General features: G+C 36.2%; 1 protein-coding gene and 1 long non-coding RNA gene across 8 annotated transcripts in view; both read right to left on the reverse strand.

The window, feature by feature from the left end:
• The window catches only part of sphkap (SPHK1 interactor, AKAP domain containing), a 157,758-nt gene that overhangs the window by 132,632 nt on the left and 6,119 nt on the right, over window positions 1–19,007 (reverse strand). The window lies entirely within an intron of this gene.
• LOC141349778 (uncharacterized) lies at window positions 16,242–17,833 on the reverse strand. Its single transcript, XR_012357807.1, has 2 exons — window positions 16,956–17,833; window positions 16,242–16,454 (listed from the first exon to the last, which is right to left on the reverse strand). It is a non-coding gene; the product is annotated as an uncharacterized lncRNA (long non-coding RNA).

Here is a 19,007-nt window from a genome sequence, read left to right on the forward strand (position 1 = left end):
CTAATTGTGTAATTGATAGCAGGAGCACAAGAGACTCAGAATGACATAATATATCACATTAGCAAGCATGAAAAGGTTTGTCCCACACATCTCATTAAGTTTAGATAAATTCAGCTCCAACTTTCTAACCACTGAGTTTACTTGTGAAAATCTATTATGTAAAAATCTATTAAAACGACAGAGGCCTCGAATCTTCAAAGCATTTTCTCAATTTTATTTCCAAGCCTAAGATCAATTGAAATGAATCAAATGGGAAGAAACTAAAAAGGAACTCTAAAAAGCCTCTATTAACAAAAAGCTAACCAATCTTCTACCCAATATATCACACCGAATTCATCCAAACATGAATATCAAAACTGAAATGCTATGAAGAGAGCCATGCAGAGATCAAACAACAAATAAAGTGATTTGTTTAAACATTAATAGGAAGGAAAGAGCAGAGCTGCTTGTCACGGTTTTTACTCCAGTGAATATTTCACATGATAGATTAAGATGTATTTTTTCTAAATCAGCATCTGCGTATGTACCTAAATTATCTTGGGGGGGGGTATAAATCTCTTTCATGCATTCTGACTTATTAACACCGCTTAAGAGTTGTATTCCTCATGCTAAACGTAGACAAAATATCAAAACAGCAGTTGGACGTATGACAAAGTATTTCTGCGCCTAACGCACTTCGTCAGGCTTCGTAGAAGTTTTAAAAAAGTTTATTTTTTGAACATGACAGATTCATACATAACAATATTGCTTTATTCATTTTATGGGCAATTTCAGTGCAGGAAGTATAGTGGAAGTCCTTTAACCGAAATAGTGCATGCACACACCAACCAAGAGCTTAAGGGGATCGCACACCAATGTCACCAAAGAGGTGTGTTTTTGTTGGTGAGGTAAATTTAAGCTTGTTCAACTTCACACAAAAACAGCATTATGGAATCAATGGATATAATTTGTCTACATTGGGTAGCAGGGGAGTTGTGCGTGTGTGTTTGTTTTAACGCTGGATTTCGATGAAATGGGGTTGTCCCAACCGGGTAATGAGTCACAGGCGGTAAGTAAAACTGCATTAAAACTGCATGTTTCGTTGGCAATGATTAACAAAGGTCTCATTCTTTCTATGTTTTTGAAGCTTTGATTGTGTTTACAGTGTGCAATATAACGTGTTCATGTTTCACGTGTAAAAAACGCGGTATTTTTCACACAATTTACTTATCTGTATAGCGCTGTTTTGACTGTCCTAAAACGAGCTGATGTCTTACTTGTTCTATGAAGTCCCTCCTTCAGAAATACATATTGAGTTCTGATTGTGTAGTTTGTATAGTGTGTTGTGATGCGACAGCAGCTTAGCTCGCCGTTAGCTTAGCTGGCGACTGACGTATTCATGTGGGCTGAGTTTAGTCAAAATCTGTTCTAGGAACGTCATTAAAGCAGAAATTAGAGGGCTGTAGTCCAAACCGGCCGTTCGCTGGCTTTGAAAGGCGAATTCTGTTAATGAAAATATATCGCCTGGCAGTGAACTTTGACCTTTATCGTTTTACAGGTATTATTTATGCTATTATAGCAACATTACACACTAACTATGGTTTAAAAAAAGGGCATCAGAAAGAACGTGACCTTTAATTTTAGCCTCTCTATCACCATCTCTGTTTGAAACACACAATTGTGGGTCACTTTACAGATTTTTCTTTACATTTATTAAAAACCAACTGGCATTTCCCATGAAATACGACCAGCAGCTCAAATATAAATCATTATTACAAGCTTACTGTTGAGAATCAGAGTAAAAATACTGTTCTGAAAAATGACTACCTTTGCACTTTAATGTCTATAAATGAAATTTATTTTTATTTAAAAAGTATAGAAAGTCTTACAAAAGTAACAAATCATTGAATATGTAAATGCTAACCCTGTTTCCCCCACGTGCTAAAACAATGTACAGAAGACTCTTTTTTACTGTGGTTTACTGAATCCAGCACAGACTCTAATGCTGTATTCCAGCAAGATGCTAGTTAGGAAAGTAGGATACAAGGATACAAGTGTACTAGAACACTTCAACAGCTTTAATTATCTCGGCAATAAAACAAGTGCATCTGGGAATTTTAACCTGACTAGAACATTTAATGAACACCTGAAGGCATTATAAAATCATGTTACAAAAGATAAATATGCCAATAAAATCTAAATGAAAATATTATTGTTGTAATGTTATATAATTTAAATAGTCCCTGGAAGGAAAGATTGTGATATTAACATTTAAAGTGACACTCAATTTGCTTTCATGTTTTACCGTATCAGCTTACTATGGATCCTTTTCAATGTCTACTTTGTGATAAAAAAAAAACTATCTGAGTCTGAGAGACATATTATAAGAATTGAAGTGGGTAATAAAAGATTAATTTTTAAGACACTATTTTATTTTAACATGTAGATCATTGGGGGTCAATATACAGTAGGAGCCCAAATATCCGATTGGTACAATCATTTTGAACATCTAAAATCAGATCATGTGCAGTTCTGTAAAATACAAAACAGTCAGAAATCTCAAATACATCAATATTAAAGTATTTTAATTTTCATCTATTTCCTTCCTTCTAATGCTGCGTACACACCAAACCCCAAGCATCACATTTCTCGCTCTAGATTACTCTTGGGATTTAAAGGGACATTCCACTTTTTTTGAAAATATGCTCATTTTCCAGCTCCCCTAGAGTTAAACATTTAATTCTTACCATTTTGGAATACATTCAGCCGATCTCCAGGTCTGGCGCAAGCACTTTTAGCATAGCTTAGCATAATCCATTGAATCTGATTAGACCATTAGCATCGCTAATAGGAACTATACTCTCATTCTGGCGTAATAATCAGGGACTTTGCTGATGTAACATGGCTGCAGCAGGCGTAGTGATATTACGCAGTGCCTGAAAATAGTCCCCTGGTATTGAAAGTAACCAAGGGGACTATTTTCGGGAAGTGCGTAATATCACTACGCCTGCTGCAGCCATGTTACATCAGCAAAGTAATTGATTATTACTCCAGAATGAGAGTATAGTTCCTAGCCATATCTGCCTATAAAATCACAACTTTTAAGTTTCCGTCGGTCTTAGTACATGATGTAACTACAGAAGAGTCAAGTTTTAAATAGGAAAAATATTGAAACTCTTTGGTTATTTTTTTAGCACGATGCTAATGGTATAATCAGATTCAAGGGATTATGCTAAAAGTGGTACAAGTGGAGATCAGCTGAATGGATTCCAAAACGGTACGAATCAAATGTTTAACTCAAGGGGAGTTGAAAAATGTGCATATTTTCAAAAAAGTGGACTGTTCCTTTAACTCTGTGTCATGCTTATTTTTCACTTGAAGACACGCTTGAGGCAAAAATCAAATAATTTTGCAGTTCCTTTAAGGGTGGCTGTCTGTTCACATTGATCATTCATATATGAGTAACCTGCTTATTGTTACTTAGATAAGTTTATGGTTAGGGTTGGTGGGTTAGGACTACACTGTCAGACATAAAGGCGCCAAAGCTGTCACCAGGACGGTACCCTTAAAAAGATCCTAATATGATGCATTTAGGTACAGAAATGTATACAGATTTCGTACCAATATGCACTTTGAGGTATTAGGTATAGCAGTGACAGCTTTTGTGCCATTTTTCTGACAGTGTATATGTGTTTGACAGGAGCATTTTTCATGAATTCCCATGTTGTCTAGCATGGTCATCAGGGTGACTGCAAAATAACTTTCTCAGAAAGTCTCTCTGATGCACTGGGCTTCAGCGTAGAGAGACAAAAAACATTACATGCTTTACAATTTGGAAAAAAATTCAATATACTTTTACACCGGCTGCATTATGCAATTTGCGAGGGCTGTACTACTTTCATGTCTCATTACCTCTGGATATAGTTTGTAGTATGACTAAAAGAAATGGGATGATAGGAAGGGAAAGCGGACACAGGTGAGAGAGAGGGAATGAAAGAGAAAGAGCAGGTCGTGCTCTCAGTCAATCAGTAAGAGTCAATTACTTAATAATGTCTCATTATTGAACCCTGATTAACTCATCCATCTCCTTATATTTCTGCAAGGACACACAGAGGACAATTATTTTTTCATTTTCTCTTTTTTAGTCTTTTTTTCAATTTCACCAATCTTATTGTCCTTCATTACTGTAGATCTAGAGAGGTCTGTCTATAGAGAAATCACAAATGACATACAGGGTACATCTCATTTGTTAGAGACCGAGCACTGAGGTGCGAGGACCCTATTGTTCTTCAAGGACTTATTATCATTTCTTCTAGATTTCAAGGAGATTAAATGAGACTGTTGCTTGCAAGACGTCTCCTGTTTCTCAAGTGTTTTGTCTTTAGAGCTATACTTTATGTAAGGAATAATTGACTCCGGGCCCAGAATTATCAGAAAAATAATGGACTTATCTGTTTGTTTTTGAATCATACATGTTAAATTACTGATGTCATATGATATGGCGGTCTACACAGCTCAACGCGCTGTCAAACACGCACCCAGTCTTTACTACCAGAGGCCCTTGTAACAATAACCAGACATCCAAATGCGCCATAACCATAGAAAATAAATAAATAAATAAACCCACGAGCGAGCTACCTGCAATTAAGACACGAGCTACCAATAGCTCGCGAGCGACGTGTTGGAGACCCCTGGTATAGAAGGTTTCATTAGATGCACATGCGGTGACGCGATACGCGTCTGGTCCGAACTTTACTTTTGGTTTCTGTTTGTTTAATGGTCTGACTAGTTGCTAAACTGAACTCTTGAACAAATACCTTGTTGAAAATAACAAATGTTTTGGTGTCCTAGGTAATCTACGTGCTGTTTATTTTGCTTGTTATATAAATAAACTACATTTAAAGTACTTTGTTGTTATTTATTCTTAGCAGAGTTTACCGAAAGTTACGTGTTGACCACGAAAGCCGCTTGTTTATGTTGTTACTGCTGAAACCGCCTATAGTGTGAAGGACACTTCAATAGATTATCGGTTATGTTTTGTTTAAGTATCACCTATAAAAATATTGTAAAAATAAACAAAAAACAAATACCTTTTTGACAGACAGAAAGTGTATATATCTATACAATGAACATGTACACACTCAGAAAGTTTGATCTTGGTAGAATCTAATTAGATATGTTTCCCTTTAAAATTATAACTATCCACATTGGAGAGACTGCTTGACTAGTTAACTCTTTCACAAAAGTTTAATTTTCTGCTTTAAATAATATATAAACATACAATATTTCAAATGAAAGAAGATTTTCATCATCTTTTCATCCTATGTATCTTTATTCGTTCTCAAATATGGGTAGGTTTCTTAAAAAATACCACATTTTAAGCAAAAAGCTGAAATAATTGCATTTTTGTAAAAGACTTTTGTTAGAGATCTGATTCAGAATGTTGATCAAAACATACAAAGAGGTTTTACTGATTTTGGATCAGTGGATGCTTCAGTGTTTTATAAGTTGGGTAAGATCACCACCAATGGATAATAGCGAAAAAAAGATTACTGTAAAAACTTGTCATTGGTAGGGAAGGGTTTTCTTTTAATTGACGAAATAACCCGTCAATTGCGGGGAAAGAGTTAAACATCTTTGGTTTTCGCAATTTTTTTGTTAAAAGGGGTATTAAACATTAAAATTAAAAGATTAACTAATAAATAAAGAAATCCAAAATTCTAAGATCAAATTTAATGTTAAATTGCCTAATTTGTGTCTATGCTTATTTTCTATACTTACCTGTAAGTTGATACTTAACATCACATCTTCATTAAGGTCTGCCTCCTTAAAAAGCAATCAACTGCAATCAAAAAAGCAATCCAGCACTTCTGGATGTGCATCTGACCTTCATTCTTTGAGAGTTAAAGTGCTTGAACTGTCGTGCTTGCGTATTGATCAATGGAAACCAAGTATGAAAGTCGACAATTGACCACAGTGACCCGCTCTTATCGCTGGACTACCTTGGCAATGATGGTATCCATAGTGACATTGATATCTGCGACACCTGTAGACATTTGATCTATAACATCAGCCTCGACAGATATCTTTCTAATGAAATGCTATTGATTGAATCCCACCTCCCCTCCTACTCATTTCACTTTTCTCTCTCTCACTCGTACACACAAAAACATACAGCAAATACACAAAAGTTAAAGAAAGACTAATAATTAAAGTTTCTGCACAGATGAAAAATCTTAGCGGAATGAAGATCTTAAATGGCTGGCACTAAATTATTTACACACAGTATATCTATGCAAATCGTCTGATTGGTCCACTTGTTAGATCTGTTTGTATTTATCTGACCAAAAGTACAACATAATTACATCCAAGACACGGGGACACACTGATAAGCAAAATAATTAAATGCTACCACCTGCCACATTGCCTTTGATTTACTTACAATACTACAGGAGACAAGACATGAAAGGGCTTCTGGTGATCTGTTCGGCTAGCTTCTGTTGACTGCTTAAATAATGGATAACTTTTTTGAAGTATAGATCCAAAACCTTTCTTAACACGTAGACTGTGTTCGTGATCTTATGCAAAAAATCTTTCAATAAACCAATGACATTCCACATATCCTTACATTTCTCCCTAAAAATTCAAAACACAGATGGGGTGTTCGCACAAAGTGGCCTGAAATAAGCTTTACAGAGAAGCTAAAATTGCTGTGGCCTGTGTCACTATAGTCTGTCTATTCTGCTGAATATGAATGAGTGCATGCTAACTGTTATTCATTCACAAACATTGAAAGAAACTCTAGAAATGGCAGAGAGCATTTCATTTTCAGATATAACAAGGTGCTACAAGTTCATCCTCCCTCTCCAGTGCCATCCTTTTATTTCCTGTCCCTGACAGAAGAACATGAAAATAGGAAAAAAAGGAAACATGATAAAATTATGATAAAACTTTTTTGATTCGAAAATTCTCTATGCATGACCAACAAACATAGTTTTGCTTCTTTTCCATTCCATTTTAATTCCATATTTGAATGGGTACACTTAACGTAGGTTCAACAGGAACTAAACATTTAGTTCCTAAACATTTAGAAAATGACTAAACATTTAGTCCTGTGTCAGTCATCATTAAAAACATATGGTAAACGGGACATGCCTCCGCGCCCAGCTGCCATTTTTCTGGCCCCCTTCTCATCTCCTCCTTCACAGCTATTTTTTCTTCTGTTCTGTTACTTGAACTTGGGGCTCGAGGCCGACCTAAGGTTCGAGCTACCTTTGAGAACAGCAATTCAAGTTTGTTTACCATTAATTATTAAGACTAAATGGCAGGCAAACTTGTCAAACAATGAAAGTAAAACAATCCACCAAAATTATGGTTTTACACGTCTACTAAAATAAAGCCGTTATTAATTTTCTAAAGAATGGTTCTTTGATCTTTACTTCCGTTTGAAACGTTATACATTTCGCAAAGTAGAGCAACTCCCCCCAAACCCACCCCCCCTGTTCTTTGAATTTTTTTAAGCTGAAACCGATCTGCGGTGTAAAAAAGGTTGGGGACCCCTGCTATAGAGAACTTTAGTGGGCCCAAGACTGTTCTCTGTTGCTCCTCCACCCCTTTGTTGATGGCCCTGCTTTATCTGCATACACTAGGTTACATTTAATGGTAATTACATTTTATTAAAAGCATTATAATTTACAGCTGGCTCCAAAAGTCTGAGACCAAAATAGAATGAATTAAATGACTTACATACTAAGGGCCAGATTTAAAAAACAGGGTAAATTAGCGTGAGAGAGTTTAAAGTTTTAAAAAAGCGCAGATGGTAGTGGACATTTCTGCGGGTGATTTATTAATTGAAGACACAGTTTAAGGACACATGTGCAAAAATCTAATTTCCATAATAACCTAAACCAACACATTCTACCATGAGCACCGCAAATTAACGCAGAGTTTAAGGCATGCTTTTTTAGGTGTTAAATACAGTTGCAAGTACCAGTAAATTGATGTGCGCCAACCTTAATAAATTGCGTTGCATGATTAATTTACTTACAATACTCTCCTCCTACAATTATGCAATATGGTCAGTTGCAAAAGGACCTTTTCAGGATGTGGACAGGATGTTTTACTTTGTGTCTTTAGTAGATCCTGATAGCTTTTTTTAACTGCAAAAGAGAAGTTTGCACTGGCGCAAGGTGTTTTTGATGTAACATGCAGAATAAATATTTTACTGTATACTGTCAGCTATTTCTAGTTCACAAATCAAATTCTAGGTCAACAAATTGTGACCTTGACTTTACACAAAATGTCAGATTTTATTTTAAAGCGAACACACTGCTCTTTTTGAATTTCTCAGTCAGATCAAACTGGAGCCTGATGAACACAGACAATCAGTTTTTCATTGACAAGCACCGTCCATGTCAGCTATAGGATATTCTACCATTTGAACAAAAGGGGATCAAATACAAAAATCACTTTTTAAATATATTATTCTTTATTCAAACTCATAATAAAGATGATAAAAATGTATTTCAGTATTTCCCCAAATGTTAATAAACTATTTACATACACACATTTGGCAGACACTTTTTATTGCTTTATTTCATATATCTGTGTCCCCTTTGAATCAAATCCACAACTTTTGTGCTGCTCATGCATTGCTTTAACCAATGAAACACTGCTGTTGGTTTTACTGAATCCTGTTTCTTAACAAATACATGTTTAACGGTAATACTAAGTCTGTTGCTTTGTTTCCAATTCTCTCATTGAATAATTGAGTAGTGTTTTGTTAACATAACAGTAATGAAAATATTCCATAAAAACAATCACCTTCAACATGCACCGTGTCATGTCTTGTCCTACAGTGCATCTAACCAATGGGGAACCAATAGTGTAGTGGGTATACATGTAGCTATCAGGAGTTGACAGCTGGATGCTGGTTTAATTCCCACAGGGAGTGAAACATTGTGCTCTTCAGGAAGACACTTAACCTCAGGTCATGGCAGCACAACTTTACCCATAAAAAATGTATTGCAGCACACTATAAATACAACTGTCTGCGGTGAGTACTGAAATTTATATAGCATTGCACATTCAGATTTGAACAAAACCATAAAGGGGTGGTCACACTAGGCATGCACCTGTTTTTTGGTTCTTGCTGCAAATATGGACGAGGAGTGCTTCGTCCATCTTTGCTTTGTGGCGTACCTGCTTTCTACTGGTCACATGTACTTTAGTACACAGCGAAAGGCAAACTATCGTCTAGGGGTGTAACGGTTCTCTGAAAGAATTGAACCGTGCCATTATCCTCCTACGGTTCGGCATGCATGTGCCCGCGGTGCACCACGTTTGATTCGACCACGCATCTCTAATATAGTTTGGTAAATAAAACAATGCATACTACCGCTATTGCATGGTTCTGAATACGCTCTGTGTGTGTTTACGCGAGAGTACCCTTCCAATCATCTCGTATATGCAAATCTGTTGCTAACCTCACTCAAGTGTTGGTATGTGTGTGCAAGCGAAGGAGAAAAACAGTCAATAATACTAATACAGCCACCGCCAGCTTAATTTAAGTCTGCTTTCTGGGAATATTTTGGGTTTCTAATACGCTACAGCAACAATGGTAAAAAAACTTGGACAAAACGGTCACTGTGTATAAAATTTGCACGGCGTGTGCCATATGTTCAAGGCAATACATCTATAATTTAATTTTCTTTGAATTTGACTGTAAATTTTTGTCCTCGTAAAAATACACAAACCAAAACGTACCCAAACCGTGACACACACTGAAGCGTGAGTAATTTGAACCGTTGCATCCCTACTATCTTCGCATGCTTGCATTTCCACTCTTAACACATTCACATGTGTATGAATGGAAGTCAATGTAACAGACAGTGTAGTGTGACTGCCCCACATTAATTACAATTTATTAAGTAAGGACTGATATAGAATGGCTGAAACAGCGCCGAAAACGTGACATCCTTTAGGGATGTAACCAATCGCTCGCTCGTTCCTCCATCAGCCAGTGACTTCATGGAAAATATTGATAGACAAAAAAAGTAGCCAATTACATAACGAATTCAACGATCCCTGTGTGACTTTTTTTGTGTGTGTTTGACTTCATGCTGCCCTGGAAGAACTGACAGACAGATGATGTCAGAGTACCGCGAGAGCGAGTTGAAATTAGACTACTCCATAAGATTTCTTGAAAAGCTCGCGGAACTTTAACGTCATCCGACTGCGGCGCCATATAAAGTCGAGCAAGCCAGTGAAAATCTAAATCTAACGTTAAAACATCTTATACAACAGTTCTTTCTGGTTCTCGAATCTGATTGGCTAAGAGCCATACGATATTGTGCTGATAACAGCACTGTAACCGCTTCACCTTTTGTATTATTCCGCCACCTAGTGAATGGAGGTCCTAAGCAGGCTCATCTCTGAATGGAAAAACACAGACGCGCTGTGTGAATCACTCTCCGTGTGTGTGTCTCATTAGTTTACTAGCTCATAAATCAGTCTGTGAATCCCCAATCAGAAGTATTATTCCGTCAAAGATCAGCGCTCTTGGATGTTACGTTACAGTTAATGGGAGTAATGTCTTGTCACATCGTGTGGATTATTAACACTTGGAAAGAGGAATATAAACACTCGTTTTTTTCTGGAGCTATATTTCTTATCAGAACGCGAAAACACAGTGGAACTGCAGGTAAGCCCCGCAGCTTTTAAATGTGGACATTGATCATTTACTTTATCGTGACGTGACTATTAAAACATGTTATAAGATATGGCCACTGGTATATTTATAAGCAGCATGCAAAAACATATCTCTGACACTTATAAAACACCGTTTTATATAGTACTGACAAGAACAAAGTTTAATAATAATAATCGAGTGCTCGTATCACGTTAAGAATAAATGAGAACGCAATAGTAACGTTATACAAATAGTTTTATTAACTTTTACCTCGCGCCAAAACAATAACAACACAAAAGACACTAAATATGAATTAAAAAACAAGTAATAGTTTGATCATGACACCAAATACTGCTGATTTGATCTCATTTTGACGATCATAAACAAACAAGGCCAACATGAGAGCCAGGGTATCTCTTTCAGAAATGTAGCCCAGAGAGGGCGGTGGTCAGCGGGGCGAGTGAACACTGATGTCCGCTCATGCTTTGGTTCTCATTCGTACCGAATCTCACTAAGCAAATGTCAAACAGGCGCTATCTTTACTAATCGACTGCAGATTTAAATATAATACATATACATTCTCGACTGAACTAATCTTAAAACTACACTTTGTGACCAAGAAACGGTAATATAAAGTAACGGCTTTTCTGTCCATTGAGTTGTTATGAGCTTCAAAGCAGCCGAAAGTTTTACCTGTCATTCTGGCCGCCCTCAAATCCGTGGCAGAAGAAGTAGTTCTCAAACAAAGAGGCTTTTAAAATAACTCCGTTGTTGTTTTCTAGTTTTCGTTTTTCAAACGTGTGCCGTCGAACTGTTGTATAAAAGCAATATCGCTCTCGGAGTCGTGTGATATAGCTCTATATCATCACGGCTGTGATTGCCTCCGGCACTCGGCCTGCGGCCTCGTGCCTCTGGCCTAATCACAGCCGTGATGATATAGAGCTATATCACACTCCTACTCGAGCGATATTGCTTAATTAAACTGTGTTCCGAAGATAAACGGAGGTCTTCCGAGTTTAGATACAAAAATTGCTATTTCAAACATGGAGAGGCTTCTCCGTGATCTAAACTAACAGATTCTGCAAAAAAACTAAAACTAAATCACAAATTTTGAAAAAAAAACCTTTCTTTCTTATTATCTCGAAAGTTGTGCTGCCGACTTGTGTTACTGGTTTCCGTGACGGGTCACATATTGTAGTATTGAAACACTTTATATCCAAATGTCAAAAAAGTTACTAAAATCAATGAACAGCACTAATAAAGCTCCATTCTGACAGATCATTAATTAAAAAAAGTTTAGGTTAAGGGCTTAGTTACTCTTTAAAAATGACTGCTGGTGTACCCAGTGTAGTCTGGTTAAATCAATATTACATTACTGTTTTGACTTGAATAAAACCAATTTAGTTACCATGTAAACACATTTTAAGGGTTACCTGTCGAAACATGCTCACACTGTCTGAAAAAATTGTCAAAAAATGTCCCAAGCTATCACTGGGGCAGTAATCTTTATAAAGGTCTCAATATTCACCATTTAGGTACAGATATGTATACATTTTGAAGTAATATTATGACATTTTTAGGTGCAAAGCAGTGGGCGGCTCGTGACTGCTCTTCTGAGGGGCGCAAATTCAAAATAAGTGTTCGGAGTGTCATGTGTGTTGCATTTTCAAAATATGTGTTTGTTGCATTATGTGAACCATGTGCATCACGTGTTTTGTCAAAATAAGTGCCTGCTGCACACGCGTCAAAACCGTTTATGATAAAAGATACATTCACAGAATACACGCAAGACACTCACTTAACCGTAAACTCTGATTACGCATGAGATTATGTGAGTATCTGGCAAACGCGAACGTCTCTTTTATCATAAACCCTTTAGGCGCGTCTACAGCAGGCACTTATTTTGACAAGACACCTGGTGCACATAGGTTGACTTGACGCGCAGAACACATATTTTGAAATTACAAACCACACACATGACAGACTACATACATGTTGTGATGAACTTCGCACCTTGCACCCTTGAAAAAAGAAGTCACCAGCCACCACTGGTGCAAAGGTGTACTTTTTGAAGGGGTATTGCTCCAGTTACAGCTACAGTAGGTACCATTTTTTTACTGTGTACCCTTTGTGTTACTCCGAATATCCCAGTAGCTTTGTGTTTACACCACAAATTACAGTACATCTGATAATACGAGTTTATCATCCACCAATACATGTTCGATGTCAGCACGGCTCTCTGTCTATATGTCAACAGCAGCCATTCTTGTTCACCATAACCATAAAATTGAGCTTTGGGAAGTAGATGTGCGTTTTCTGTATGAAGTAAAGTATTCATGTATGCGTGTTCATGTGAGTAAAGCTTTTACCCCTCAAAATCTCATTTACCGCAAATATTGTTCACTGGCGAAATGTGCATTGCATACAGATGAAAGCAAAGTGTAATATTTTGTATCTCTTACAGGTGTCTGCTAAGTAATTGACTGATATTGTGAACAATATAAGACATCTGCTTCAATACTAACTCAGGCTTATAGAATAAACATACAAATCTATGACTCATGATACAATAAGCTTACACGCTCAATCCTGTTAGGACTGGAAATAATGAATTAACTTTCTGGCATGCTATCATCTCTACATTCTATCCGAAATAAATCCTGTCAGACTTTTCGTTTTTGGCATAATGCCTGATCCATTCGGTGGTTTGTTTATGTTTATGAAAAAGAAAACACACAAGAGATCAGAAATATATGAAGGAGATTTGAATATCACAGGCAAAACTCAAACAGCAAAACAAAGCATAAATTTCTGCTTGGGGGTATCTACTTACTTTCATAAACAAAACTCTAAATGTCTTTAAAAGATCTGATGCCACTGAAACCTGAAAACATCATCTGTCAAATCCAAACCACCTTCTTTCTCAGAAGCACTTATTTTAGCAACCAAGTACCTTGTTAACAACTCTGTTTCCAGGCAGATGGGTAAAATCCTCTGCATCCAGATTAATGGAATTTGCAAGTCAACCAATCAAATGAATGCATGCCAAAATTGAGAACGTACCTGGCATTTTAGTGTGAAATATGCATCAGGTCAGTGAATGGACTATGTGAATGCCATATGAGGCTGAGGCCGTTTATTTCTTCCCTTTAAAGCAAAACTACCCAGGAAAAGGTGAGTCTTTTATGATCAAAGTTGCATTGGTGGGTATTGAAAAGCCAACTGGCCAGGCAACAGATGTAAAGACCTTACAGAGGGGTGAGGATCTCTGCTTCTTGACCTGATTGGACGCAGCGGAGCGTGAAGACAGAGCAGGGGGAGATTTAAGAAAGGTGAGGGAAGAAACGCAAGTGCTCCATTTATCACTTCATCAGATAAAAAAATATTTTTGGTTTGAACGGCTGCCTTATTTCTCATTCCCATTCTTTGTTACTGCTCTCTCTCTCTCTCTCTCTCTCTCTCTCTCTCTCTCTCTCTCTCTCTCTCTCTCTCTCCTGGATTTAATAGCACAGTTCAACCAAAAATATTAAGCCTGAATTTTTTGCCTTCATTTTGGTAATAAAAAAATACAATGAATCTCCTGGGTACTCTTCTCTATGAATAAGAAATGTATAAACGTTGAAGCCATATTAAATATAAGAAAAATATGCAAGTTGTTGTTATTTACTGTAGCTGTATTGTGTCTGAACCCAATAACAAATAAGGAGCCCTTATTTGTGTCATATCAGGTTTTCAATCATCAGTTGCATTGATTCTTGTGTCTCATCTCACTGATGTCAAATGTAACAACAAGACGTGTAAAGGTGCTGTACTGGACTCGATTGGGATTGGAAAGATCCGATGAAAAAGCACTTATGGACCTTGGCGGTACCAGTCAAAATCATTATACAGGAAACAGTGGTCAAATATTTTTCGGAAATGTACCTTTAGTGTTTCATAAAAGAATGAATTCATTTAGGACAGCATAAGGGTAAGTGGATGACATTTTCTTCGGTGGAAAAAATGAACAGGTGATAAGAGAAAGAGTGGATGAAAAGGAAAGAGTTGGTAACTGATGTAACAAGAAGAGACAGGATTTAGCTGGACAGACCATCTGTCTTTGGACGATAAGACATCTCCACAGGTTTACCACCACCACAACCCGTGAAACAAATGTCTCTCTCTCTTTTGCTCTACTGAACAGATGAACCACTGCCCTGCGACTTTCACACAACTCTTCTTTCTCATACATCTACTTAAAATCCATCATCCATATATGTTTCCTTTTCATACACACTACACTAGCATGTACCTAAACACATAAACAGTTGATTGGTTTATTTAGACTTCATAAGATAAATCACAAACGCATTCTCTTTACTTGGAGATATTAGGATATAGTGTTTGTATCTCAAATGTTTCCCTTAGATAGCATCGATATGAAATATGGAGGCTTTTGCTTAGAGGTGCACTGTGTAACTTTTAGAAGGATCTCTTGACAGAAATGCAACATAATATACATAACATTATCAGTGGTGTATAAAGACCTTACATAATGAACTGTATTGTTTCTATTACCTTAGAATTAGTCATTTTTTTCTACATACACCGCGGGTCCCCTTACATTACGGACAAACTGTTCTCCAGAGCGAGTTTCGTCACTACGTTGTTTCAGAAGATGATGTGTTTGTCCTCTGGCGGCTACCATATGCGTTTTGAAATTGAGGGGTGAACTGTTGGTTGTAATACGTAATCTCACCACTAGATGCCGCTAAAATTGACATACACCACCTTTAACTCTTTGACGAGTTATCACGTCAATTAAGAGAAAACGTTTCCCTGCCAAAGACGCTTTCCTGACAAGTTTTTATGGTAATCTGTATTTTCGCTATTATTGACTAGATGGCCCAATTTATAAAAAAACAAAGCAAAAACTAATTTAATTAATTTTAAACTCCTTGAATGTTTTGATAATCATTCTGAATCTAATATCTAACAAAATCCTTCACAAAAATGCTATTTCAGCTTTTTGCTCAAAATTTGGTATTTTTGAAGAATACCATATTTAAGAGGTTATAAAAAGAGAACAAATGAATATAGGATGAAATGTTTGTTTATTTGAAAGCAAGGGGTATGTTCTTTCATTTGATATATTTGTATGTTTATATATTTTTAGAGGAAATTTTTCCTGGAAGGCATTTTGTGAAACATTTGTGAAAAATGCTGGTGCACTGTAAAAAATAAATTGTTGGCTCAATGAATTATTTTTTAGTAACTAGTTCCACAGAAATTTTACGTTCACTCAATTTCTGTCTCCAAAGTGTTACCTGGATTGATGTTTTTTAGTTGGCCCAAATTTGACTCAAATATAAAAAAGTATGTTGGCTCAATTAGCTTTATAGTTCATTCAACTTAAATGTTTTAATCAGTTGAATTTTTAAAAACTTACAGCAAAGAAAAAATTTAAGTATTCACTCAATGTTTTATGTGTTACTTCAATTAATATTTATTATTTGGGATTTTTTTAATAACATTTTTAAATTATTTATCAAATAGTTTATGCTGGTGTTGTAAACAAAATAATTAACTTAAGTCACATAAAAACAAAAGCTTTTTATTCACTTATCATACAGACTGAACATACAGAATTAAGTCTTCTTTAAATAAAGGGCATAAAACAGTCCAAAAAGCCTCCAAAGTCAGTCAGAACATCTCCAGGGCCATTTAGGAGACTTTCCTCAGCCAGTCCAAGCGGAGACTGTCTCGCTATGTATCCTTCTGGTCTGCCCCTCACATCATCTCCGCTCTGGTTTGATAAACAGAGGAATATAAACACACACACATACATAAATAACATGTTTAATATAATAAAGTTTGACGGTGAAAGACTTTATTTCCTAAATAACGTTAACGTTAGGCCAAATTTCCCTCAGACATCATACATAATTAAACACTAATGGGCGGTTTTCTCGGACAGGGCTTTTCACTGACTAAAATAACTTACTGACATCTCTTAACATATGAGTGCTATTGTTTTGTCTCAAAATGCACGCCAGTCTTGTATTATATAAGGTTTGTTTGTAAAAATGTCCCAATTATAATAAAGACCGAGTTCTAAACTCTGTCCGGTAAACCAACCCTATATCCAGGCTTTTATCTTAACTAAAATAGCTCCACTTTACTTCGGTCACGTAACATAACACACTTCTAATGTATCTTTACAAAAATATAATTACAAAAACGTCGAGTATTTGCGTCTTTGCCAATTAATATATTCTAAAATTAACATTTAATTACAAACACTTACCTGACGTGAACTTGAGGAAACGGCTGACGTGTGTCCTTCCTTGTGTGAACCAGTAAGTGATTCCAGCTGTTGCGTGCGGATTGATCTCAGATGAAATGACCTGTGATCCAGATCCTTCCGAGTTAAAACATTTTAAATTCAAAATACACAGACGCACGCGCATACATACATACATACATAGCACACGCGCGAGCACGCGCGCGCGCACACACGCGCGCACACGGGTACACACACGGGTATATTTAGAAGTTTTAAGATTGTTATGATATTGGGACTATTTCTCCACTCGCACCTTCAGCTCTGAAGTTCAAATTCGCAGGCAGTACGCAGCCCAGTTATAACAAATGTGAAAGATATGAAATATCATTCAACAGCGATATCATTTAAGTACAATCCTAAAATATGATTTAAAACATACCGGTAAACCTTTTATTATTAAGTATAAGAAATTAAAATGAATTAAATCGCATGTTTAAACGCCACAGAGATATCAGAGCCAGCTGTCGGTTTCTGATGGGCTTGCCGAGGCGAGGCTGCGCTGGGCGGGGTGTGAGCGCTTAAGTGTCTGTGATTTTCTGGAGCTCATCTGGAGCTCTTCTCCGTCCGAAAGTGTCCGAGCACATTTTTAAATAGACGCTATCTATATTAACCGACCGCATATTTAAACTTAAAGCACATACATTCACGCCTGAACAACTCTTAAAATTACATTTTGTTACCAAATAACAGTAATATTGTGAGCATTTTGTTGTCAGGAAACATAGCTGTCATAAGTCCACATATTGACCAGATTTGTCTTAATTAGTTTAGTCAACATAGCCATTCTGAATGTTGACTGAATTTGGAAATAACCATTCACTTAATGTTTTAAGCACAGATTTATCTAGACTTAAAATAATATGTCTACTCAACTAAGCCCAAACAAGAAAATTGGTTTAACTTATATATTTTTGCCCTTCCAACATTTCATTAATTGGTAACTTTATTAAAAAAGGCTGGCCAGGATTGAGTTAAGTCTTCTGTTTGTTGGGCTTTTAACACAAAACAAACAAACAAACAAACAAACAAAACTAACCAAATTAACCACAAATGTGCTTCTCTTTTTTAGATGAGTTCTCAACAACGTATGCAGTCCAGTGGTGGGGATCTCTACATAAATTTGTTCATAAATCAGCATAAATTCACATAATTATTCATAACTGTATACAGTTGCTACATGTCAACAAATCTTATTTGACATTTTTTATTTTTAAGAAATATCCGAGATACATAAAAACACCTAAGGTCTTTATTAAATCTCCCAAACTTTGAAAGAGCATACTCTGACTTAGAGTCTCTGAGCAACAGCATTTTTCTCCGTGTTGCACTTAAATGTTTAAGTTAAATCAATTTGAAATTACAATTAATTTCAACTTTCTTGACTAGTGAGGAGTTGCTATAAATTATAAAAATTAAGGTAAAAATAACTTTAACTTTATTTTTTATAATTTATAGCAACTCCTCACTAGTCAAGAAAGTTCAAATGAACTGTAAATTCAAATTGATTAAACTTACAGTGTGAGTGCTCACTTTCAGCAAACCCATACGATTAAAGTCATAAAATAAAGCCTTAAAATGACCCAGTTTCCAAGACATTATAAAACTGCATGATATTGAAGAAACTTAAAAATAATAAAATTCAAAATTATATAACCAACAGACATTTGACATCCTTTTTTGGAAATTAGCATTAGGAACTTCTGAAAGTGAACAGCCATGTTTTATCATTGGAGTATTTAAAAAAAATGTAATGACTTAAACAAAAAACTAGGGATGCACCGAATGTTCCGCAACCAAATCTATAAAAAAAAATAGAAAAACGCATATTTTTCTCGGCACTTTAAAATGCTTCCACACTACCGACATATTGGCTGCCTTTATAAAGCATGTGCACCTATTACTGTAAGGTATGCTGGTTGCTACTTCATTGCGTCATCAAAAACGTTACTGTTCGGTAGGGCTGCTTATTGCCAAGAATCTCATGATATGTATCACAGTAAAAGGGTTGCAGTG

This window comes from Misgurnus anguillicaudatus, chromosome 15, assembly GCF_027580225.2.
Source record: "Misgurnus anguillicaudatus chromosome 15, ASM2758022v2, whole genome shotgun sequence".
Taxonomy (NCBI): Eukaryota; Metazoa; Chordata; class Actinopteri; order Cypriniformes; family Cobitidae; genus Misgurnus; species Misgurnus anguillicaudatus.